Source organism: Eulemur rufifrons, chromosome 7 (assembly GCF_041146395.1).
Source record: "Eulemur rufifrons isolate Redbay chromosome 7, OSU_ERuf_1, whole genome shotgun sequence".
Lineage (NCBI taxonomy): Eukaryota > Metazoa > Chordata > Mammalia > Primates > Lemuridae > Eulemur > Eulemur rufifrons.
Window position 1 is genome coordinate 58,458,346 of NC_090989.1, and position 26,986 is coordinate 58,485,331.

The 26,986-nt window shown below is 34.2% G+C and overlaps 1 protein-coding gene across 1 annotated transcript in view; it reads right to left on the reverse strand.

The window, feature by feature from the left end:
- Positions 1 to 26,986, reverse strand: part of ZBTB20 (zinc finger and BTB domain containing 20) — a 724,156-nt gene that overhangs the window by 555,971 nt on the left and 141,199 nt on the right. The window contains exon 3 of the mRNA XM_069472643.1: positions 1,353 to 1,398. The gene's annotated coding sequence lies outside the window, so the exon portion shown is untranslated. The remainder of the gene's footprint in view (positions 1 to 1,352; positions 1,399 to 26,986) is intronic.

Here is a 26,986-nt window from a genome sequence, read left to right on the forward strand (position 1 = left end):
TTGCAGCTTTTTGTATTGCATTTCTAGAACTTTACCTAACTAGTATAAAATAGTTTATAATAGCTTGTCTATATTAAAATATAGATGTATTTATCAGAAAATACATAAAGCTATTAACTAAAAGAAACTTAATATCACTACCAGTAACAATTAAGAAAAAATAGCAGGTATCTAGAATTTAATTAAAGGATAATATTCCAACCTTAAAGTCTGCACCTGGACTTTAGCCCCTTTTCTAGGATTACTATTTAATTTTCACTCCTTTTCTGCCTCTTTCAATTCCATCCCAACTGCAACGGAGACACATGCACAAATCAAGAAATCATCTTACAATATACTCTTAAATTTTCTGAATATGCCCCATGTGTCCACTAATAGCCAAATGCTTTCAAATCTGTTCAGCTAAATGGATCAATAACTACATCCAGCCTCACAGTGGGGCTGCCAACATGCTAAAATTGAGCCAAACACACAATGTCTCTACCAGGACAAAAATTATCATCATCCCAGTTATCTGGAGAGATCTACTCTCCTAGGTATCCTTTAGAGAAGCTAGCATACACGTTATCTAGGGCAGTCAACAGTTACTAAAGCAAAGTTGGAAACACAAAATAAAGAGGATTTGGAGAAAATATTTGGGAACTAAAACCAGTGAATTTTACAGTAAACCAACGTAATAGTTCAAGGTCTACATCAAGTAAGAATCTTTCAAACTCTGACTACACAAAATACGTCACAGCACAAGCAAACTAACAAGCTTCTCCGTGCGCTCGCTCATATGACACAGCTGCAAGCAACAATTGAGCAGGTGCAACCAAGCTTTTGAGAATCCCTGCCTGTTGCCCAGGAACCACAACACTGCATGGTTGAGATTTTAAACAGGTGCAAACATTTTTTTTTTCCATTTGTCTCATGCTTCAGACGGTGCAGCAGACAGTACATCTGCAACTACTCTGTACCTAAAGTAACCACCACAGAAAATAAACTAAGAAATAGCAAAAAAAAGTCTAAGAAAAACAATAATGTCAGCAACATACTGATCTTGCAATAGTCTCATCTCATATCACCAATAGCTTCATTGTACAGCTCCATAAAATACTCTCTAATCTCTTCACCAGATGAATATTTTGTAATTAATAATATTCTGCCTCATCAAATCTTAGAAATATTTGATTCTTATAATGAAATGTAATACGGTATATACTATCTTTTGAAGTTGTCAATGTTTATAAGTAATCAAAACTTAGCATTTTCACATTATAAAATCTATAAGAAATTTTAATACACAAAAATGTAATAACTGGCCAGTTAATGCATAGATTTACATAGCTATAGGTAATTCATGTACATACCTGTGCAGCTATGGGGCACAACCAGACTTGCAATTTATCAGGTACTCTGAAATACAAAACAAATACATAAGTAAAACTTAATTGACTGAGTTGGAATCAATATTTATGTTGAGATAATTTCTGCAGAGAAGTAGGAAAGATTGTAGTACATAAAGAGGTAAATTATTTTTTACCAATATTTTCCCTAAGTGATATTTCAGACTACCCAAAATTTATATTATATGTCTGAATACACACATACCTAGAGTCCCTTAGCAGTGTGATCAAAAACAAGTGCCAGTAAGGGACTAAGACTCACCATGGCCTCTGAAACGCAAATGCTTTCAGTGGAGAATGAGGCAAACACTTAAAAATGATTTTTTTTTTTTTTTTGGTATTCTTCCAAGACTCTTGCCTTTCCTCATACAAATATGACTGCTGCTCTCTAAAATGAAACTACTCAGATTCATCTGCACTCAGTTTGGACAGAATATTGGTGAGGAAGAAAGGTGCTTTTGTAGACAGTCCACAAAAAAATGCATAAATAAATAAAAGTAAACTTTGAATTTTCATTGCCTTTAAGTTACAACATATAGAAATGAGATTGATCCCTATAAGAGGGAATGCTAATACCACATTATATATAATGGGTAATGCCTCAACCCAACACACTTTGACAAAACTGCTAGTGGAATATGTATCAATACAGAAGATCATGTTAAGTCCAGCTTTAACAAGGGTATGCAGTTTACAATTAGACCTGAAAAATATTTGAATGTAGGTGGAAACTGTGTTGCAACATTCAGCTTCCAAACTACTGTGACCCTTAAGAATATTTCATAATTCTTTCTGAAAGCAAACTGGAGTATTTAATTTATATACTTCTTCTGAGCATAGTTGATTAAAACAACATATTAAAGTCAGTAAGTCTACTTATTACTTGCTTAAACGTGTGCAGAGGTAATAATTTTGATGATGCCTCAGTGAAATAGCATTTTCATATACCTTTCTTTGATAGGAGTATGAATTACTAAAAGGAGTCTGAAAAGCTATTGAGCAATATGTATCAACTCAAAGTTCAATGTTTTTACTCAGCAATTTTGGTTATAGGAGTAAGTCTTACATAACTGAAAACCAACAGAAATGTATGTAAAAAAGATCATTTTTATGACAATGAAAAACTATAGGAACCTAAATGTCTAACAATAGAAAAACAATTAAATAAAGCATAGCACATCCATATAAAGAAATATTTTACAATTCACAAAGTACTCTAAGAATTTTTAAGTTTTATTAAAAAATGAAAATTTATAGCATTACATACAATACTATAATGTTATATAAACATGGGTATCAATTGCATGGACAGTATAAAATTATATAGATGAGAAAAAAACACACAGAAATATTAAGAATGATTACATATGGATAATAAGATTTGGGATTATTTTAGTTTTTTTGATTTTCACATATGGTTAATTCTCTGCAATAAACTTTCCTTTTATAATAGGAAAAAATAATAGTTGGCAAGGTAAAGATAAAATAAAAAGATATGAAGTGTTATATGGAAATCATATATCTAACCTTCCTAAGAGAAATCAATTAATTCAATCATGTATAAAATCCACTAAATGTACCTATAGTGAGAAACTCATCCCCACTGCTTCCTTATAGGGGTACAGCCAGCGTCTTTTTTATCCCATTGTTTTAGAATTCAATAACACATTTTAATCATCTTAGTAAAGCTTCTTTAATTATGCAGAGTGAAATGATGGAAGAACAATTTAGGACTGCAACGCTGTTCAACCTAGTACAGACTAACTTATTCGCTAAGTCAAAAACATTCAGTGAGCATCTACTATGTGCAAGGTGCTGTATTTGGCATTGTGATGTGCTAAAAGATAAATTAGGACTCATCTTACCCTCATAGAGCTAACAATATAAAAGCACTAAAAAAAAGTACACGCAGCTCACATAAAGATGTAAATACATTTCAAGGCATTTGGGACAGATCTGGTATACTTTAAAACAAGAAAACATGTTAGATTTATTCTTTTATATTAATTGAGCAAAAATTTATATTTAGGTAAGAATAAAAAGTCCTATGTTAGTGTGTCACCATAAAATGTACTAGTAAATTACTTTCTTTAAGTATTCAAGTGTTTTTCCTTATGTGATTTACTTTTTGTTAATGGAGAGTTATATAATAGGAGACCAAGTGTGAAGCCATATTAATCCAATCTAGAATGTTAGATGCCTAAGATTTCCTCAGATTATCCAAGGCCACATAAAACACATGCATAATTATTAACAGGCTACAGTTATTTATTGGCAACCAAAGCAAATAAGTTAGTTACTTGTTAATCCTGCCTAAGACACTGTTATGACAACACCATCAGGGAAAGAAAAGAAGATAGGGCAAACAACTTTTGTCATGCCGATAAAATGATGCAGCATAGAGATTCTCTCAATAGAAGTTCAGTTTCTTTGTGGCCTGTAACCATAATGGGCATTTGCCCTTTGGAGGCCAGCGCCACATGATGATTCCAAGGTCGAGCTCGATAAGGTCAGCCTGCAAAGTGGTGACAAGCACTAAGAGAAGCTATTTGTGTGATCAATGATCCGTAGACCAGGGCTCACAGAGTTCCGAGAAGCAGCAGAATTATGAGGTAGGACGGTGGTTAAGAGCTTAGCTTTTGCTATCAGGCAAACCCCGAATCAAATTCCAGCTCCCCGTCTTTAACTGTGTGATCTTGTACAAGTTACATTTTCTCTGTCTGTAAAATGGTGATCATGTTACCTATTCTATAAGGTTGTTTATGCAGATTATATGTTACAGGCATATAAAGGAACTAGCACGGTGCCTTTCATAAAGTACGCATTTGCTAAAAGAGAACTATTAAATATAGTTATATGAAAAAGGGAGAGGATGTCTGCCCCTTTAAGCTAAGGGGCTAAACTAAACAAAGATTAAGGAGATAAAGAAGACTGGCTCAAGATAACACCCTATGGTCCAGCAGCTCATCTAAGAGCCAGTCATGTGCTGGATGTTCACAGAACACTTCTGAATCAAGAAATACCATAGCAATAGTAATAGCCACAATAACTCCTCTAACCAGCATTTTTAAGCATCATTTCTATTACTAAAGAGGAAGACAGTAGGGACTAAATAATATGTGCAGAAATACTGTCCAACTTCTCTAAGTGAAAAATGAAGGATAATTTTCCATATTTAACTGAAACAATCAGGAAAAGGAAAATAAGGACAAAATGAATGTAATTACTGAATTGGAATAAGTCCAAGGTGTCTTGTGATGTCCTTAACAATCACATGTAGGCAGTATCACCTTTTTATGTATTCTAAATAGACCCTGCATATGAGCCAAGTTCACATATAAGGTTTGCATATATAAGTAAAAAATATTGCCATCAGTTTTTTTCTCATGGCTTTGAAGACAGAAATAGATACATACTAATGTTGATCTAGTCCTTATTTGTGTTTTGATTTGAAAGAGAGCACAGATCCTGAATTGTTACGTTGTTAATTGTTAAGGAATCTTCAGATTCCCACACAGATATTGTAATCCCTAGAGTGATTTAGTTATTTGGTTCATATGGGGTGAAGTTACTATCAGCACCATTCCAGATGGAGATACACTAGAGAGTGTTTTTTATGGAAGAGGGAGTTGTTCGTTTGTTTTTCATTTTAAAGTTCTTTTTACTTCTAGGCCCACACAGCTGTGTTCTCCAATGGGCTAGGTCCAACTCTATGTTACAGAATACAGAAAAGTTCATCTTCCCTCCATCCTAGTTGGGCCTTCCTAGAGATGCCTATTGAGCCACTAATAAATCTATGTGCTAATTCATGTAGAGTGCAAAATAAAAGGTCTTTTATAGGGCCTCACCTGGCTCTATAAAAGACCTCTGAACCTAAATTTAGACTAAAAATCATTTCCTCCATGACTCAGTAAGCATTTTCAATTTGATCTATTTTGAGAAAATGTACTATATAACCCAAAATAATTGTATTTTATTTTATATATATTTAGTTCTTCTGGACCTACTATAGAGCTGGGTACTCCATCATCATTTTATAGTTTTTATAAAATACGGACTGTAATCCTTAATAAAGCTAATTTTATTTTTGAAAATTAATGTGCCCTAACTTGTGTGGTTTATCTAAACAGAAAGTCCTATAAAAAGTAAGAGGAATTGCCATTTTGAAAGTAGACTTGGAAAACCTGTTAATTATGTTTATTATTGTAAATTACAGAGCTAGATTTAGCCCTTCATGTTTAAAAAGCTATCTGCCTATCAGAAAGAGGAAGTATGAGAAGCAACAGTTATCAATTTATCAATACTGTAAACTGAAAACAGATAAAAGGCAATAAGGAAGGAAAAGGAAATCATACAATAAACACCGTTAACCCAAGGGCACAGGTGGTCTGTACTCTAGACCTTAGGTCAGATTAGCTATAATAAAGATACAAAATGTACAAACAAAGAAAGCTTATTTTTAAAGAACTGCTAAATTTGAATTTTTTAGTATTAATGGCTACCACTTAAAATGAACCAATTTAATATCTGATTTCATGTATAAATGATGAATTTGAACTCCAGTAGAAACCTAATCTACAATACACTAAATGATATTAATAATTCTCTTTTTCCTGTAATCCACGCTTCACAGTATATTAAGGAAAGAATAGTTGCTGGAGTTTTTATGGATGATTTTATTTAAACTTAACATCTTAAATGAAAGTTTAAGAGCTAGTCAAGAAAATGAACAAAACTAAAATTTAGATAAATATTAAAAATTATATTTTCAAAATACTCTCAACTTAAGGTTATAACTATTGAAATGAATTACTTATTCTAGCAAAATGTGAAAACTCCACTGGCCTGACTATATACACCATGGTTTCTTAGTGTAGATGTTATCACCTCCAGAATCTGATGTCCGGTGCCTAATCTCGTCATAATAATCATCCTACTGCATTGTAATTGTCTTTCACATAAGATTGTAAATTTGAGGACAAGAATATCTGTCTTTTTCACTATTACATCTCTAGTCCTTAGCACAGTACCTAACAGGTACACCTTAAATATTGGTTAGAGGAATGTTGAATGAATTGTGTTACTTTCTACTCTTAAAAATTAAGAAAACTCACATTTGCTTTTAAATATTAAGGAATAACCTTCCTAAACAAATTCTTTCCAATCTTTAAAGGACTAACCTTCCAATCTATTTTTTTTGTACTTCCCCCCCCCCCCCACTTTTCCTCTTGATCATTACAAAACTAATGATGAGAATCTGAGTCTCCAATATTTATACCAGGTTAGAAAGCCTGGTTAGTTTGGCCCTACAATGGGCAAGGGTGTGTCATCCAAATCCCACTGTTCACAAATACCTAGTATGTAGAAGCTGTGACATAGTTCTTGGAAAGTTCTGCACTTTCTAAATAATTATGTGGTTATTCTACTGTTTCTAAGAGACTTCCTTTGACTATTATGGTTCTTGAGACAGATCCTTCCACTATTTATTTTGTGACATTTATGAAAGTTTAAATTATTGATGTGATTAGTGGTTTATGTGTTTATTACCTCTCTGTTCCCCACTAGATTGTATATTCCACAGAGGCCATGTTATTTTGTTTAGCACTCTATATACAGGGTCTAGTCTAGTGCCTGACACACAGTAAACACTCAGTATTTGTCAGATGTATAAATATAAGCAGCATTTTTGGAGCAGCAGTTTTCAATTAAAAGAGACTATAAAATTAGGTAGGTAACAGCTAACCTTACTGTTGGTTTTCTCTTCATTCCAATTCTGTCTACCACATGGAAGCCTTGAACATGTAGGTATTCTTTTCTTGCAAATTCCATTTAAGCAAAGGCAAGTTGAGAAAATTTTAAAAGCAATTCTAGGAAGGCTGAAGGTAGAATACCTAGAAAAAGCAATGGAATCATAACAACTGCAACTACTACTAATCGAAAGTTTTGAGTTTGAATTCCAGCTTACTAGGAATGTGTCCTACATAAACTTATACACCCACCTAATATTCAGATTCGTCATTTTTAGAACAAGAGGATTGTATCTAACATACAGGATTTTTATAGTGATTTAATGAGATTATATGTATGAAAGAAGCTGCTAGGATAATTCATGGCATTTAGGACAAGGGACTCACTATAAATCAGTCCCTAACATTGGCCAGCCAGTGTCTGCAGCAAGGTCGAGATATAAACTGATCAAAACCCAGGATCAGACATTTTAGGTAGGGAAAAATGGAAGAAACAAGGGCTCAAAGACAGACAAAAGTGAGTAGGTATTAAGGATAAGAAGTAAAAAATATGCAAGACAGAGCAGTGAGACTATCACAGCAGTTTGAAATGGAAAAAGATTTCAACATGATGGAAAAATTGCCAAGAAATCTATTAGCTTTTCCCTTAGGTGAGACAGTCTTCCCCTCATATAAATACAATAATTGCTACTATTATAGTTAAGATAAAAATAAACTGAAATGTACATTAAACATATATTAGAGATTTAACATTCTTCAAATGATTTCACATGCTAGAAACTCAGGAGTTGTGAATATAGCCATGGACTTTATTATTTACTGTGATAAGGTAACAGTATAACCTCCTCTATGTCCTACTTGTAGAGGTATAAAAAGCAAATGTGCACATGTTCTTTAGATTTAATTACAAGGCAACAAAATGTAGACTTAGGCCAATTGTTTGCATTCTGACCTCATCAGATAGTGACTACCAACACTGAAAGAAAAACTTGGTACCAAAAAACTTTATTGTAAATTCTATTCTTAGTTGCTTTCAGTCTTCTCACTAATTTAACCAAACTTATGTGATGACGCTCCCTCATTAATATTGTTTTCTAAATCGTTACCTTTTATGTGTGTGCATGTGTGTGTATATGTATTCCCTGGTCAGTTCTTGGATAAAACAAGGGGATAGGAAGTCTTAGATGCAATGCATACTAAAAGTAATCACTCTACCCTCCATACTTCTTCTCAAGGAATATCTACCTAGTACTAATAAGCTCATCAAGAGTCCATTTCGATCCATAGCCTTTGTCCACCGGAGATAAACTGTTTTTTAAATAGTCTATGTTCCCTTCAAGATCATGTCCTTCATTAGGTCTGGAATCCTGTCTATTTTTCTTTCTTTTGTATCATCATCACCTAGTTCAAGGTAAGGCACACAATACATATCCACTGAATATTTCATTCATTTATCAAAAATGTTTTTTGAATACTTACTATGTGCCAGGCATTGTTCTAGGTGATGAAGATATAGGAGTTAACAAAATAGATAGAAATTTCTGATCTGATGTAGATGATATATTTTGTGGGTGATTGAAAATAAATGTAAAGAATGATGGACAATGTTCTGTGCTAAAGAATTAAAATAAAGCGGGGAAGGGGGAAAGTAAATGCTAGGATTGAGGAGTTGCACTTGAAATTTTATATAGTGTAACCAGCAAAGAAATTACTGAAAGATCACATTAAAATAAAGACCTAAAAGAAATAATGAGGGAGTGAGTTAGCCAGAAAAGCCTTGGAGAAAAGGCATTTGAGCCCAAAGAACAGGAAGTACAAAGTTCTCCAAGCAGGAGTATGCCCTTCTGTTTCCTGTAAAATGTTAGGCTATATTCACATGGAAATGTTCCTATGAAAATATAATTAAAGGTCCTATATTAAAATAACAAAACACAGAAATACACATAGACATGAAACTTTTAAAATGTTTTATCTTACAAGAAAGAAATTAAAATTCCAAGAAGATAGAGTCAGGGTATTTGACAATATTATGATGCTACCACAACACTCCATGGGAATTATCCAACTCAATAGCCAAGGAACCTCAGAAGCACAAAGCAGGTTTGCAATACTGCAAACAAAGAGAATGGCAACCTAGTGATATACCTAGAGTATCTAGGAGAAGCAAATCCACTTCAGCAGGACACCTTCAACAACCCAGGACATGTGGGAGTCTCACAGAAAAAGTGAATTCCAATGTAGAAGAACCCATATCAAAAATATCAATCATATCAGGAAATATTCTTCCATAAGTGAGTGAGAAGATACAAGAGTGCTTTAAATCAAATATGAGCATTAAGTTAAAAACAGGCCACAGCTTTAAGAACTAAAGGAACAGAATATTAATCTCAAATATTAGTAGGATAAAATGTTTAAAATATGAGAAGTTTTAAAAAGAAAGAGGCAAAAATAAAAGTACAAAGAGATTTACAGAAATAAAATTGTAATTAATATTTGAAATTAGACATTACATTAAATGTAGCTAAAGGATGAATTGCTGAACTGAAAGATAATTCCAAGGAATTTACCCAGCATAAAATGAGAAAGATAGGAAACATAAAGAAGAGATTAAGAGATATAAAGGACATAGTAAAAAGCTCTAAAACATGTCTAATAATTATTTGAGAATGAAAAAATGTGGAGAAAAAGGCAGTACCTGAATTGATGATAGATCTTTTCCAGAATTGATGAAAGACATAAAATCTTAGATGCATAAAGCACAAGTCCCAAGAAAGATAAATCCAAACAAACCTAGATACATTATAATGAAACCTAGAATACTGTATCTTTCAGGGTTCAAGCAGGGAAACATAAACCACAGAAAGTATTTAAAGCAAAACAATGTAAAGTACACAGTAAAAGAGATTGGTAAGTGAACCTAGAAATCAGCAACAGCAAGAGACAGAGGGGCAAAGGGGGAAGTCCCCGAGGGCAAGTTCAGCAGCAGCTGGTGCTACTGAAGGCATATAGTTGTTGGATATGCCACGCAAGGCCAACAAAAGAGAAATACTGTAATTGCTCCTTTCCTCCCACCCTCCAATCAATCACCAATGATTTCCATTAGCTAAACGTAGCCAGAAGAAAACTAACATTGGAGCCCAGGAAATTCAGCTAGCCATGGTCAGCTCTCTTGAAAGACAACTAAGCAGAATAAAAGAGAGAAATAAATGCATGAGCCAGACAATCCAGAACCTGTATAAATGCCAAAGACAAAAAGGAAAGACAGATTATCTACAGAGGAAACTCAACTAAAGAGATAGTTGACTTAACAGCAACAGTCTACAAAACAATGGAATAATATTTTCAAAGTTCTGAAAGAAAATAAGTATTTTAAAATCATATATTCAGCTAAAGTACCATTAAAAAGTGAAAATAAAGTACATTTTCAGCTAAGGACCCAGAGTTTACTCATCATTGCCCTTCATAAGTAGATTAATAAAATGTGGTATATGTATACCATGGAGTACTACTCAGCCATTAAAAAAAATGGTGAACTAATACCACTTGTATTAACCTGGATGGAGCTGGAGCTCATTTTTCTAAGTGAAGTATCACAAGAATGGAAAAATAAACACCACATGTATTCACCATTAAATTGGTACTAATCAATCAAAACTTATGTGCACATATGGAAGTAACATTCATCGGGTGTCAGGCAGGTGGGTGTGGGGAGGAAGGGATGGGTAAACTCACACCTAAGAGGTGCAGTGCATGCTGTCTAGGGGATGGGCACGCTTGTAGCTCTGACTCGGGCTGTGCAAAGGCAATTTATGTAACCAAAGCATTTGTACCACCATAATATTCTGAAGTAAAAAAATAAAAAAATAATTAAAAATATAAAAATATAAATTTTTAATAAGTAAATTTAACACAGAAAAAAGAGGATTGGATAAAACAAAAAGGGGAAACAAGGAGATTGACAGGGGTGTTCTGGTAAACTTAAAACAGGCTCCTAAATTTTTTAAAAAATTAAAAAAAATAAATTTGTAGTGTTTATTGCTTTTGATGGTACAATATTCCTACCATCACCACCAAGCTACAAATGTGTCACTGAAGACAGAGTTGAAAAAGGATACACATGATAAGCTCTTGGAGTAAACATGAGGGAGCTCCAGTACACCACTGAAGAGGGGGAGCTACCTAAGGAATCTTAAGTTTTTAGCATAAAATATTAAATAATATCAGTTATTAAAAAGCATATAAAATAAGTTGAATCTAACATATTAAATAATACTAGCATGTAAAATAGGGGAAGGGGTTAATTGAAGATAAAGTGTTCTAAAGTTTTTATGTTGTTTAAAAGGATAGAGATACTAACATGGTCAAGTGGGATCATGAAATAAAGGAGGATTCTTAAACATTTAAAGGTAATTGCTTTTAGATAGATAGAAATTAAACTAAAATATATAATTTTCAACCTAAAAGAGGAACGAAAAGATCTTAAGAAAACTCGAACACTACAATAGTGGATAGCAAAGAATTTAAAAAACTAAACAAAAAGCATAGTAAGTAGAAGGCACAAAATAAGTTCATAGTAATTAAGCATATAAGTAATCACAATAAATATAAACCAATTAAATTTCAGATTAAAAGTGAATAACAGTTTGAATTTTAAAAAGTTCAGTGGCATGCTGTTTGCAACAGACATAGCTAAAATATGAGACAGAATGTTTGAAAGTACAAGAATAATAGCACTGAGGTAGCTACATTAATGTCCAACAAACTACATTCTAAGTAAAAGCATTACTGAACAATAAAAATAGTCATTAAATAATGAAAGTGAAACAACTCATCAACAAGATAATAAACTGTCTCTCTAAGTATCTAACAGCACAGGCATAAAATATATAAAATACAAAGAGCAAAATCCCTAATAACAATGGATAATTTTACCATATTTCTATCATTAATTGCTAGAGCAAGCAGGCAATTAAAAGAGAAATTAACAACTCAATAATCTAATTAACAAATAATGAAGCTCTAATAAAGCTTTGTACCTAATAATTATAAAATATACACGCCTTCCAGGCACACATGAAAAATTTACAAAAACTGACCCTTTATTAAGCCACAAAGTCAGTCTCAATATATATTCTGTGGTTTGGATATGATTTGTCCCTGCCAAAACTCATGTTGAAATTTGATCCCCAATGTGGTAGTGTTGAGAGGTGGGGCCTAGTGGGAAGTGTTTAGGTCAAAGGGATGGATCCCTCATGAACAGATTAATGCCCTCCCACTGGAGTAAGTTCTTGAGCTCCCTAGAATGAATTAGTTCTCTCAAGAGCAAGTTGTTAAAACGTGTCAGGCTTCTTTGGTTTCTCTCTCCTGCTTCTTCTCTCACCCTGTGATCTCCCTGCCCATGCCCATCCCCTTCTGTTTTCCACCATGAGTAGAAGCAACATGAAACCTTCATCAGATGCAGTTGTCCAATATTAAAATGTCCAACTACCAAAATTGTGAGCCAAATAAACCTATTTTCTTTATAAATTACCCAGCCTCAAGTATTCTATTATAGGAAAACAAAACAGACTAAAGAATTAAAATCATTTTACTGTCTCCTCTAATCACAATTAAATTTAGACCTTAATGACAAAAAAGATGTCACTCCACCAAAAACTCTCCAATGATAGAAATTTTTTTAAAAATTAAAACGATACAAATCATGGACCAAAGACTAAAGAAAACTTGAAAATTCAAATATATACAGAACTGAATGACACTGAACATGCCATGTGTCACATAACGATGTTTTGATCAATGATGGACCACACATACAACAGTGGTCCCGTGAGATTGTAATGAAGTTAAAAAATTCCTATTGGCTACTGACAATATAGACATTGTAATGTTGTAGTACAATATATTATTCATGGGTTTGTGATGATGCTTGTGTAAATAAACCTACTGTGCTGCCAGTCATATAAAGTATAGCACACACAATTACGTATAGTATTATATACTTGAATATTTGATAATTATAATGAAAGACTATGTTCATGGTTTATATATTTACTATACTATACTTTTCATTGTTATTTTAGAGTGTATTCCTATTTATTACAAAAAGAAGTTCATGGTAAAACAGTCCTACTTAGGTCCATTCAGGAGGTGTTCCAGGAGAAGGCATTGTTGTCATAGGAGATGACAGCCCCATGCATGTTATTGTCCCGAAGAACTTCCAGTGGGAAAAGATGTGGAGGTGGAAGACAGTGATATTAATGATCTTGACTCTGTGTGGACCCTATGTTTGTGTCATAGATTTTAACAAAGAAGTTTGAAAAATAAAAAAAAATCAATAGAAAAAAGCTTACAGACTACGTGGTAAAGAAAGAATATAAAGAACACAGAGAAAAAGGATATAAAGAAAGAAAATATTTTTGTACAGCTATACAATGTGTTCGTGTTTTAAGCTAAGTGTTAGTGTAAAAGAGTCAAAAAGTTTTTAAAAAATTAAAAGGTATATAAAATAATAATGTGACAGTAAGCTAAGGTTAATTTATTATAGAAGAAAGAAATTTTTTAATAAATATGGTATAGTCTAAGTGTACAGTTTCTTAAAAGTCCACAGTAGTGTTCAGTAATGTCCTAGGCCTTCCACATTGACTCATACTCACTCACTAACTTACCCAGAGCAACTTCCAGTCCTGCAAGCTCCATTCATGGTAAGTACCCTATACAGATGTACCATCTTTAAAATCTTTTATATTGTATTTTTACTGTATCTTTTCTATGTTTAGATACACAAATACTTACCATTGTGTTACAATTGCCTACAGTATTCAGTATAGTAACATGCTGTCCAGGTTTATAGCCCAGGAGCAATAGGTGATACCATATAGCCTAGGTGTGTAGTAGGCCATACCATCTAGGTTTCTGTAAGTACACTCTGTAATGTTCTCACAACAATGGAATCACATAATGATGCATTTCTCAGAAAGTGTCCATTAAGAAGCACATGACTATACCAAAACTCATGGGATGCAGTCTTAGCAAAAAATGCATAGCATTAAAATCACATGTTAAAAAAAAAGGACAAGACTAAAATTATCAAAAATTTAGAAAACGTATAATAAAGTAAAACCAACAAATGTAAAAACAGGAAACTAACAAAATAATACCAGGAATAAGTGATATGAAAAATAAAGACATACAGACAGTAAACAAAATAAGATGTTGGGTTGCTTAAAGACTAATAGAGCAGACAAATCTCTGGGAATTTTTATCACAAAATAGAAATATATAAATAATCAACATTAAAAAGAAAAAAGGACAAATATATTTAGAAATTTAAAATGATTACTGAATACTATAAACAACTTTATGCTAAACATTTAAACTAAATATTCAAGTTATCTCAAAACATAGATAATATGAATAATTTTGTAGAAAAATATAATTGGCTTGAGAAAAACTAGAAAACATGAATAGACTAGACAATTATGAATAAATACATCACATAAGTTAGAAATTTATGCAAACATACACACACACAAATTACCAGGCCCAAATACATTGAAATGTATAATTTAATAAACCCTCAAAAACCTATTATACTCTATGTTATACAAACAGGAACAAAGAAAACAGGAGAGCACCCCAACTCTTGCATAAGGCTCCTGAACATTTATATCAAAAACAGATAAAGGCATTATGAGAAAGAAAAATTTAGAAGTATAAGCTAGCAAAACACACTCAAAAAAAGAAAAATAATAACATCTATCATTTATTTAGTTTGTGCTGTATGTTTTGCTAAGAGTTTTACATATATTAATTTAGTCTGTACATCAGATACATGAGGTAATTTTATCTTCATTTTTATCACCATTTTAGAAAGGAATAAAATGATGCTCAAAGAAAAGAAATGGGCTCAAGTTCACAGAACTTGATAGGAGACTCTAAGGCCCATGTACTTAAACTCTACCTTCTACTACTTACTCATCTTTCTTAGAATATGTTCACATAGGGCATTATGCTCTCTCCCTAACAATTTATCCAATTTTGAATGAAGTGTAATTTTTGGCTTTCAGCAATTTTACTATGATATTACTAGGTAGAGTTTTCTTTCACTTCATTGTGTTTGGGGTTCACTAAAGTTCTAGAATCTATATATGTATTTCACAAAATTTGAGAAGCTTTGACTTCTTGGCTTAAAATACTTAAATATTTGTCCACCCCTTCCTTGTTCTTCAATTATCTGTATGGTAGATTTTTAAAATTTATATTTCAGAGATGTCAATAAGATGGCAGAATAGTAAGTACCTTGCTTATATACTCCCACAGCAAAAATAATTTTGTAGGCATTCAGGGGTAAAAGGAACCTTGTGGAAACTCTGGGATACAGGTAGTGGGATATAAAACCCCTATGAAGCCCAAGACCTAAGAAGGCCATTTTGAAAGGGCAAAACCATGCCCAGGTAGCAGACTTACTAATGGTGGTCTTAGCTCCAGAACTGTAAAGAGTCCCATCCCCCTGCTACCCAGACATCCATCAAGGGAAATGGGAGATATCATGCACACTAATGCCTCAGGTGCCAGGGCTATCAACCTTGGTCTTGGCTGTGGACCCTGAAAAGGCCCTGAAACTTGGTTCCAGCTTTTTCAGCTGCTGTCTGTGTGCAGTCCTGACAGCACAGAAAAAAAAATAATTCAAAATAATCATTTTCAACAAGTACAATGAGATTCAGGAAAACACAGATAAACAAATGTAATTATGGAAAAAATCCATGAATAAAATTAGAAGATTAGTTAAAAAAAAATAGTTCCCATAAAAAAAGAACATAACAGAAATCCTAAAGAGTATAATGACAGAAATGAAAAATCCAATAAAGAGCTTCAAGAGCAGACTCAGTCATGCAGAAGAAAAAAATGGTGAACTTGATGACTAGTAATTTAAAATTAACCAATTAGAGAAACAAAAAGAATAAAGATTGAAAAAAGAATGAAGAAAGCATGAAGGACCTATGGGGCATCGTCAAGTGTACACATAAACGATTTATGCAAGTCCCAGAGAAGAAGAAAGAGAAAGACAAAGAAAACTAATATAAAGAAATGTTAGCTGAAAACTTTCCAAATCTTGGGAGGGATATGGACATTCAGATTCATGAAGCATAAAGGCCTCCAAGAGAGATCCCAATGAAGAATGCTCCAAGGCATACAATAGAATTTTCAAAAGTCAAAGACAAACAGAGAATTGAAAGTAATAAGAGAAAAGAAACTTGTTACATATAAGGGAACCTCCAAAAGAATATCAGTGGATTTCTCAATAACAACCTTACAATCCAGGAAGGCATGGGATGATATATGCAAAGTGCATAAATGAAAAAAACCTTGCCATCTAAAAATACTATATGCAGAAAAGCTGTGCTACAAAAATGAAAAAAAAAAAAATATTCCAGAACAAACAAAAAAGCTGAGGGAGTTCATCACCACAAGATCTGCTTTAAAAGAAATGCTAAAGAAAGTTCTTTGAGTGGAAACAAAAGGACACTAAGTAACAAGATGAAAACATGAAAGGATAAAACTCATTGGTAAAGATAAATATATTGTCAAATTCAGAATAATACTGTAATGGTGGTGTATAAATCACTTTTAACTCTAGTATAAAAGATAAAAGGCAAAATTATTAAAAATAACTATAGACAAACATTTGTTAATGGATACGTGATATAAAACACTGTAAAATGTGACGTAAAAAAATTAAATGGGGGTGAGGGAGAAGCACATTGTGGAGTTTTTTATGCAGTAGAAGTTAAGGTTATTATCTGCTTAAATTAGAATGCTTAAAATAAGGTGTTTTATGTAAGCTCCATGGTAAATAAAAAATAAAAAACTCTGTACTAGTGGGACAGACATGCGGACTGGGGGGAGATGTGAGAAATGGACAGTCAGATTGTGAATCTCAGATGGTCCCGTCTCCACAAGCAGACTTTCTGCCTGGATAGGGCCACTTCAGCATCTTCCAGGTGGTTTACCTGAGAAGCTGGGAGCAGACATTTTAACCCTGCCCAAACAGCTACCTTACCAGCTTTTGTGGAGCCTGAGGGCAAGTCCACTAAACCCAGCCCCACCCAGCCTCCCTCCCCCACCTGCCTCCCCTGGGTCAGAGAATAAGGACACACCTGCAAGTTCCAGGGCTCACTCACCACCTGCGGCATTTGAGTACTCATCCTGAGAGACTACAGCCAGTGACAAAAACAACACTGGAGCCTGTTCCTTCTGGCAAATGCCACCTACTGGCAGGGAGGTCAATTTGCACACCCCTATTCAACATTTCCTGACTCAGTCATACAGGGTGAGGTTGTTTCACACCAACATGCACCACCTACTGTCTCAATGAGGCTTTACAAGCCAGAATAGTTTGGGGCCCCACCTTCGGTCTTCTTAAACAGAAAAATTGACAGCCTACAATTTTGTATCCTGCAAAACTAAGTTTCATAAACAAAGGAGAAATAAAGACTTTTACAAACAGGCAAACACTGAGGGAATTTGTCAAGACCAAACCTGCGCTGAAGGAAATAGTCAGAACTGCATTATATATGGAGAACATAATGTTCATACTCCAGTGTAAAACCACCCAACAGCTAAAGTTCACAGCTCAAATAAAGCAATGATAGAAGAGGTAAAACAAAGTGATAAGTACTAACCAACAGGATGAACAGAACAGCATCCCACATATCAATTCTATCAAAGTAAATGGTTTGAATTCCCCACTCAAGAGACATAGGTAGGCTGAATGGATAAAAAAAAATACAAACCAAGTATCTGCTGTCTCCAGGAAACACATGTAACCACAAGGACTCTTACAGATTCAAGGTAAAGGGATAGAAAAAAAAAATCTTCCATGCAAATATAAACTAAAAGAAAGCTCCAATAACAAGCAAGGAGATTGAACCAGTAATAAAAAAGAAATCTCCCATCAAAGAAAAGGCCAGGACCAGACAGCTTCAGGGATGAATTCTACCAAGCACTTAAAGAAGAATTAATGCCAATCCCTCTCAAACACTTCAAAAAAAATTTAAGAGAAGAGAAGAACTCACTTTCAAACTCACTTCAAGGCCAGCTAAATTACCCTCATACCAAAGCCAGATAACAGTGTTACAAGAAAAATAGATTACAGGCTAATATCCCTAATGAATACAGATATAAAAATCCAAACAAAGTACTACCAAACCAAATTCAATAGTGCACTAAAAGGATCATACATCATGATCAGGTGGTATTTATTCCTGGGATGCAAGGATAGTTTGCATATCAATTTCAATATGCAAATCAATAAATGTGATATACCACATTGACCAAATGAAGGATAAAAATCATATGATCATCTCAATAGAAGGAGAAAAAGTTATGACAAGTAACTATTCTTTTATGATAAAAACATTTTTATCAACAAATTAAGTAAAGAAGGAATGTACCTCAACATAATAAAGATGATATATGACCGTATATGACAAGCCCAGAGCTAAAACCATAGTCAACAGTGAAAAGCTGAAAGCCTCTTCTCTAAGATCAGGAACAAGATAAGGGTACCCATTCTCACTACTTCTATTCATCATAGTACTGGAAGTTTTACCTAGATCATATAGGCATGAGAAAGAAATTGCAAAGGATGATAAATTGTCTCTATTTGCACATGGCATGATTTTATATATAGAAAACCAAATATTCCACCAAATGACTATTAGAACTGATAAAAGAATCCAATCATTTCAGGATATCAAATCAATATACAAAAATCAGTGGTTATATATTATACATTTACAAAGAACTCTTTACAAAAGAAATGAGAAAACTATCCCACTTACAATAGCATCAAAATAATAAAATACTTAGAAATAAATTTAGCCAATTTGGTGAAGGTTCTATACATTAAAAACTATACATAAAGACATTGATGAAAGACACTGAAGAAGATACAAACAAATCAAAAGATATGGCATGTTCATGGATTGGAAGAATTAATATTGTTAAAATGTCCACACTAATCAAAGCATTTTCAGATTCAGTGAAATCCTTATGAAAATTCCAAAGACATTTTTTACAGAAACAGAAAAATCAATCCTGAAGTTTGTTCAGAACCACAAAACACCCAAAATAGCTGTAACAGTCTTGAAAAAGAACAAAGCTGGAGACATCACAGTGCGTGATTTCAATCTGTTACAAAGGTACAGTATTCAATATAATTTGGTACTGGCATAAAAACAGACACATAGACCTATGGAATAGAATTGATAGCCTAGAAAAAAATGCATATATGGTTAACTAATCTTAGACAGGGCTGCCAAAAATACACAATGGTGAAAGGAAAGTCTCTTCAATAAATGGTTTTTGGAAACTGGATATTCAAATGAAAAAAAAAAAAAAAAAGAAACTGGATACTTGTCTTACACCATATGCTAACATTAATACAAAATGGATTAAAGACTTAAATGTAAGATCTGAAGCCATAAAACTCCTAGAAGAAAGTACAGGGGAAAACTCCCTGACATTGGTCTTGGCAATGATTTTTTGGATATGATACCAAAACACAGGCAACAAAAGCAAAAATAAACAAGTGGAACTACATCCAGCTAAAAACCTTCTGTACAGCAAAGGAAATAATCAACAAAATGAAAAGGCAATCTATGGGAGAAATTATTTGTAAACTATATGTCTTATAAGGGGGTTGATATCCAAAATGTATAAGGAACTCATGCATCTCCATGAAAAAAACAAAGAAAAAGAAAAAAACTCAATTAATAAAGGGGAAAGTGCTGAACAGACATTTTTCCAAATAAGACATACAAATGGCCAAAAAGTATATGAAAAGATGTTTGACATTACTAATCATCAGGGAAATGCAAGTCAAAACCACAATGAGCTATCACCTCAAACCTGCTAGAATAGCAATTTTCAAAAAGAAAAGAATTAAGTGTTTGCAAGGATGTGGAAAAAAGAAAATGCTTGTACACTCTTGGGAATGTAAATTAGTATAGCCATTATGGAAAACAGTATGGAGTTTCCGCCAAAAATTAAAAATGGAACTATTATATGACTTAGCAATTCCACTTCTGGTTTTACAGCCAAAGAAAATAGGATCAGCATCTTTAAGAAACATCTGTACCCCCATGCTTATTGCAGCATTATTCACAATAGCCAAGAGATGGAAACTACCTAATTGTCCATCAATGGATAAATCAGAGGAATGGATAAATAAAATGTGGTACATATACACAATGGAATATTATTCAGCCATAAAAAATAATTAAATCCTGCCATTTTCAACAACATGGATGAACCTGGAGAACATTAAGTGAGATAAGCAAGATACATAAAGATGAATACTATGTGATATTACTACATGAAATCTAAAAATGTCAATCTTATTGCAACAGAATGAATGGTGCTTGCCAAGGGATAGGGATAGGCGAAACAGAAATGTCGATCAAAGTATACAAATGTACAGTTATACATTGAAGAAGTTCTTGGGATCTAAATGGGTAGCAATGAATATGTGAATTAACATAATCATTAAACAATGTATGCATATATCAAGTCATCACAATGCATGCATGCTTTGACTATATATAATCTTTGTCAATTAAATATTTAAAAATAAATATAATATGCTTCAGGTTTCTGAGATTCTACTTATCTTTTTCACTCTTTTTTCTCACTCCTTTTTAGATCAGATGATTTCTATTGCGCTGTCTTCAATATCACTGACTTTCCTTTCTATGATTTCCATTATGTTGTTAATTCTACTAAGTAATTAATGTAAATTCCCATTTGATTCTTTTTATAATTTTTTATTTCTCTGCTGAGATTTCCTATCTTTTTATTTATTTCAACCATATTTTCTTTTATCTCTTCAAGCATAGTTTTAATACCTGCTTTAATTTACTTGCCTAATAATTCTATCATGTGGGTAACTTCAGGATTTTCATCTGTCAATTTTCTTTACCCTTGAGACAGAGCAATGTTTTATTGGGTTTTAGTGTATTTGAAGTAATTTGGGGTTTTATCTTAAAAATTGTCAATGTTTATTTTAGATATTCTGGTTTCTGTCATATTGATCTAAAGAGTGCTGACAATGTTGTTTTAGCAGGGCAACCACTTGGCCAGTCTCATATTGCAAACTCTGTGCTGTTCAGGTCTTAGTTTGGATTGCTTTCAGTCTACCCTGTGCACGGGTGGTTCAGGGGCCAGCAAAAGACTTAGGCAGATTTTATACACTGAACCTGAGGAACCCATTCCTGTCTCCTTTCCTGTGTCCCTCTCACTCTCTGGCATTCCTGCTCTTTTCCAGTGTTCCTAAAGTCAAAAAGCAGCAGGCTTTCTTTTGGAGTTTAGTTGCCCCATGTTGCCACTAACACTGCCCATTTCCTCAGGAAAGGCCACAAAAATGTGAAACTCACTTTACCCCATGCCAACTGCTTAATATAAGTTACGAACCTCCTCTAATATTTTCCTACTCTTGTTCATTCTACAGAAAGCATTTTACAGCATTGCTTTAATTTTTTCTTTTTGTCCAGAGTTTATCATTGTTATTTGCAGGTGGGTTGTTTGATTAGAACTTTTACTTCTCTATATCAAAAGCAAATCTTTTGTATTATTATTAATTCTGAGAACAGAAGGTTCTAATGAAATAGAAAACAGAAGGCTCTAAAAGAGTATCAAGAGATACAAATAAAATTTGGAGTAAAAGAGCTAGAAACAAGTTACCTAATTCTGGGAGAGGCCTGAACAGTAATACTTAAAGGGGCAATGAAGTGGCCCTGTACATTTACAGATATGTGTGCCAACAAATGGGCAAGAATTCAAGTAAAATTTATATATACTAAATTCCCAGAAGTTTTGTTAGTAGAAAAAAACGTTAGTCAAATGTTTCAAGACCAACACTCTTCATCAGATTCAGGAACTAAAAAAGGAAAAAAAAAAGTAGAAAAATTTAGGTCCAAAGATTTTTGCCAAGATTTACAGTAACCCACAACATATCTCAAAGCTTGAAAAACTATCTCAAGAACTGGCAATAATTAAGTTTCCAACTAAATCATATTTTCTAAATTAAAAATAAGCATGTCCTCAAATGTAAAATTTTTTAAAAGCTGAAGTTAAAGCACATTCGCTTTATAAATGAAAATAGAGCCCATGCATCTCTGTTATTATAAATGTGTTTTCAGATATGATACATTATAGGACATGGTAACCTCAATTAATAAGAAAAAACATCTTGTTTAAATCGCAGTAAAAATCTAATCTCTGCAAAAGAGTTATCATTTGAAATAATTTCATGAGGCTTTTGCTCCTTTGGTATGCCTTTGGATCTAATGCTGTTAGGTCATAGTGAAAAACACACCCAATTAGCCATCACAAGATATGGTTCCACCATTAAGCAACTGTGGGGGCCTTAGACAAGTTCCTTCACCTATCCAGGCTTCAGTTTACCCATGAGAAATGTGAGGCTAGAACAGATGGTTTCTACTTTCCAATTGTAGCACTCTATAACTATATAAATAGCCTTATATCTGGATTCTTAAATGGTTGAGGCCTTATATAATTATATAAAATAGGTCTGGTAAATTCTTCAGATCTCAGGCCCAAAGAAAAGATTTTGGGAGAGACAGATTATCTCTTTTGCCTTTTGTGCAAGTGCAAAAAGAAAAAAAAAAAAGAAAAAGAAAAAAGAAAAAAAGTAGACTCACACACACAATCTCAAGCAAATCATCAACTGACAAACAATCTGATGTTGTCTTACCTACAGAGATAAGAAGCTTGTTGGCATGTTGGCATCAGTACTTCAGGTGAGTGGGATACTTTTGTGAATGGTGTCTTAAAAATAATTTTAAATTTGAGGATTAAGCAGAGATGTGTTGTGAATTTCAAGAAAAAGATGCTATAATATTATTTAAGATTCTGACAACTTTGGATCTATCTTCTCATAAAAACTTCTCCTTAGAAACAAAAAACAGGATAAGTAATACAACGTTCTTTCCACTAACTGGAATTACATTCATTCAAATAAACTTAATAAACATTTATGAAACACCTTGTTGGTACAAGGTGTTGTGCTGTCCACTGCAAAACACATACATATAAAAAATTTGTATCTGCCTTTAGGGAGTTTATGATCTACTCGAAGTAATACATACCAAAAGGTATATATAGGCAAATAATCACAACACACAGCAGGAAGAGGTGAATGCTATAGAAGAGGAGCAAAGCCCTGTGATCCTAGCTTTGTTGCCTGCAGAAACCAAGCTACTTTGGACCACATTGCAGAAGCCGGCCAACCACATAGCATGCAGATAATCAAAGCTAGCAGGGAAGCAGAAGATGGTAGGACAGTTAGAGGATCCTGAAGTGACAGGGGCAGAGAGGTGGACCTAGAAAAGGAGCAGTCGGTTGCAGATCCAACATGTGCCCATCTAGAAGACTGGGTCCAATTCCTGGGCAAAAGACCAGGACCCAGGGATAATTCTGTGCAACTGAAGAAGCTGAGGAAAGAGAGAAATGAAGTGAGTATTCTGTTATGGGAAAAAGGATATTCCAAGATAATGACATATCAAGAGCAAAACCACTGAAGAAGGAATTTTGAAATTTTTCTAGTTTCCCATTTCACGAACCCGTCAATATAAACAGAAATTATCTGAAAAAATACAAATTTCTATCAGTTTACATATTCTGTCAGGCTAAACTAAATCTGGAGATGAGGAAAAAATTACATTCCAGTTTCTATTTACAACATCTATCACATAAAAGGCTACTTATATAGCTCATATGTGCGACTGAGTTGCATCCTTTCTAAATCATTTTTATTTAAGTGTGAAATGTTTGGAATTGTGTATCATTGGTCTTCATTTTGTTTTCAAAAGCAGTAAGAATGAATTAATCCATAACCACACTAATGATAAGAATAAGAATTTTAACTACTTCCTATTAAATGAAAAGACAAATACTTCAGCCAAGAGCTTCCAAGTTTAATTTACAATTCATAAAAATCTATAAATATAAATTATATAATGACAGTTTCCCTTATTCTTACTTGAATATAACTGTAAACATTTGAATATCAGTTTTAACAAAATGAATAAGAGTGCAATAGAGTTCAGATGAAGCTTACTTCTTGCCAAAATCCATATGAATGCCAAATACCTTCCAAGTAGATTGTGTATATACTTGGCACAAATGAATCCAGCCCTCCAATTAAGCAAACAAACAAAAAACCCCAACAAACCCACATTTCCTCAGGTTGGTCACTTGCTACTATGTGACTACTAAATCACTGCTTACTAGTGAACAAGAAATAAAAAAGACAGAGTGAACTCTTTAGGCCAGTAGGGTAGAAAACATGTGCTGTGCTTCTTCAGAAACAAGCTACCACAGTAGAAAAAGAAGGTATATTATACTTTGCACATGAATGTCAGTTTATAGGATGGGGAAAGAAAGAATGAGAGAAAGGGAAATAATATCCAGTTATATCCTATTTTGTGGTAGGTACTTAATGTTTTATCATTTAATCTCATTAAAATCCAATGGCATATTAATACCATATAAAACAAGAAAGGAGTGAGGTTCAAAAAGCCCAAGTTACTTTTGTGGTATTGCATAGCACCTAAACTGGTGGCACCATGGCTTAAGTCCAATCTGACTCTGAAGCTTCTCTTCTTTCCCATGCATCTTATTTTTGTTGAAGTCCTAGATTTAGAAAGTAGCATGCTTCCTCAAGAGTACAGCTCTGGTAGGCAGGTGATTCTCTTCAAGCTGTTTCTGGGCAACCTCATTCTGCCAGGGGTTTGCAATGACTATGGTAATGACCACCTCCTCTCCAGAACTTGTTTCATGGACCACCTGTAACATAAGCTGAAGGAATGTTTGCCTAATATACAATCTACAGAATTGATTTCAAAACTGGCAAACCTCATACCAAGGTGATAGCAGCAGTCAGTCCACAGGCTTATCAACAAAATCTTGTCTTTGCTTCAGTGGTTTCTGCTCCTTGGAAGCTCCAAGGTACACTCTGCCATTGCTAGGCCTGTGATCACCGTCTCCTTTCCTTCAGGCTTCTCAGCCTACCAAAGTTATCATTCCTAGTTCTTTGACATCATAGATATTGTCAGTCCCTAGGCCTCTAGTTTTCTGCTCTTTCAACTCCTTTTACATTGTCTTTCACCCAGCCCAGACCCCACAACCCATTACTTTATTATTTTGGCAATACTCTTAATTCACTTCTTGGTTTTCTTCTGTCTCATTTACCAAGCTCTCTTAGTTTAGATCCTAAGACAATAATTTTAAGTCTTTTTTTGGGGGGGGGGGAGTAGTTTATTTGGGAAAAGACCCCAGGAAACACTGGTAAGGGAGGAAGGATGTAAGGCAGAGAAGGAAACATGACAGAATGTCTGCAAAGGGAATCATCAATACTTCCTCAGAGCCTTGTTCTTGCATGCTGCTCTTCCCATCAAATGGCAGAGTTTGTTTCCCTCACTCTTGAATCTGAGCTGGCCTTCCACCTTTTTTTGAACAATGGATTTTTAGCAGAAGTGACACTATGCTAGTTCTGAGCCCAAACCTCTGAAAATGCTGGCAGCCTCCTCTTTTGCTTTCTTGGATGCAGACAGCATGTAAAGAAGCTCTGGCCATTTTAGTAAATGACGAGAAGCCATGTGGAGAGAGAAGCCTACACAGACCCCAACCATTCCACCCACTGCACTGTAAGTAAACCCATCATAAACATTCCTGTCCCAGACAGGCTGCCAGTCAAGTGTAGCTATTACCAAGCAGAGCAGAACTGCTCAGCTAAGCCCAGCCACACCACAGAATGATAAGAAGTAACAAATCCTTGTTGTTTTAAGCCTATCAGTTTTAGAGTAGTTTCTTATACAGCCATAAATAAAACAGAGACAAAGCCAATAAAGGTGCATTTATCAAGCAAGTTACTGCTACAACAAATTAGAACTCAGTCCCTACTGGGATGCTCTGGACAACAGTATAGCACATGCCTCACAGTTATCCCAAGGGTGAGGGTGCTAGTGTACTTATCCACTAACTTGCTACCAGTTATTTGCTTAAGTCTTCTTCTGCGGACATTAACTCTCTGACATTTCAAGTCTGCCCAACACATGAGCCCAACTTGCTCATAAGCAATTAAAAAAAGCCTCGAGGCAGAGAATCACAAGTATTGGCAATGAGCAGTCTTCCCTGACAAGAGGTGCGTGGTGGGGGGGAAACAAGAAGAGTGACAACATAAAACCTAATCTTGGTGCAGTCCAGCTACTGCCTTCTCCGCTCCTAGACTGTAGAAGCCAAAATGGGTCAAACAAGCTCACAGATTATAACCACTACACATCCACAGCCTCCAGACTTAGCTGGGCCCTAAGCATGGGTTAATAATCCTTTCATGTTCCCTAATTCATTCTCTCTTTACTTTTGTATTTGACATCTATTTCAAATCTTCCCTCTTTCTTTATTCTTCTATTCCACTCATTTCTCCCCCCTCGGTATCACCAAGGAAATCTGCTATCTATATCCCAATGAGAAAATAAAGGCCATCCGATCAGATCAGCTCTTCACTACCTTACTTCAGATGACCACGTTCATACTCCTTTCTTTTCCTACTAACACCACAGGAAAGGATCAAGGTAAATGAAGCATTAATCCGGCACCTTTTATCACTGGAACACCCCACCTTAGAGGTTTTGTCTGTCTATGTAATTGTCCCTCTCTGTCTCTCTTATGTCCCTAATACATGAATCTCACCAATTTATCGAGGCGTTGAAACCTACAACTATGGGCCTTTGCACACAATGTTCCCATTATCTAAAATGTTCCCATTTT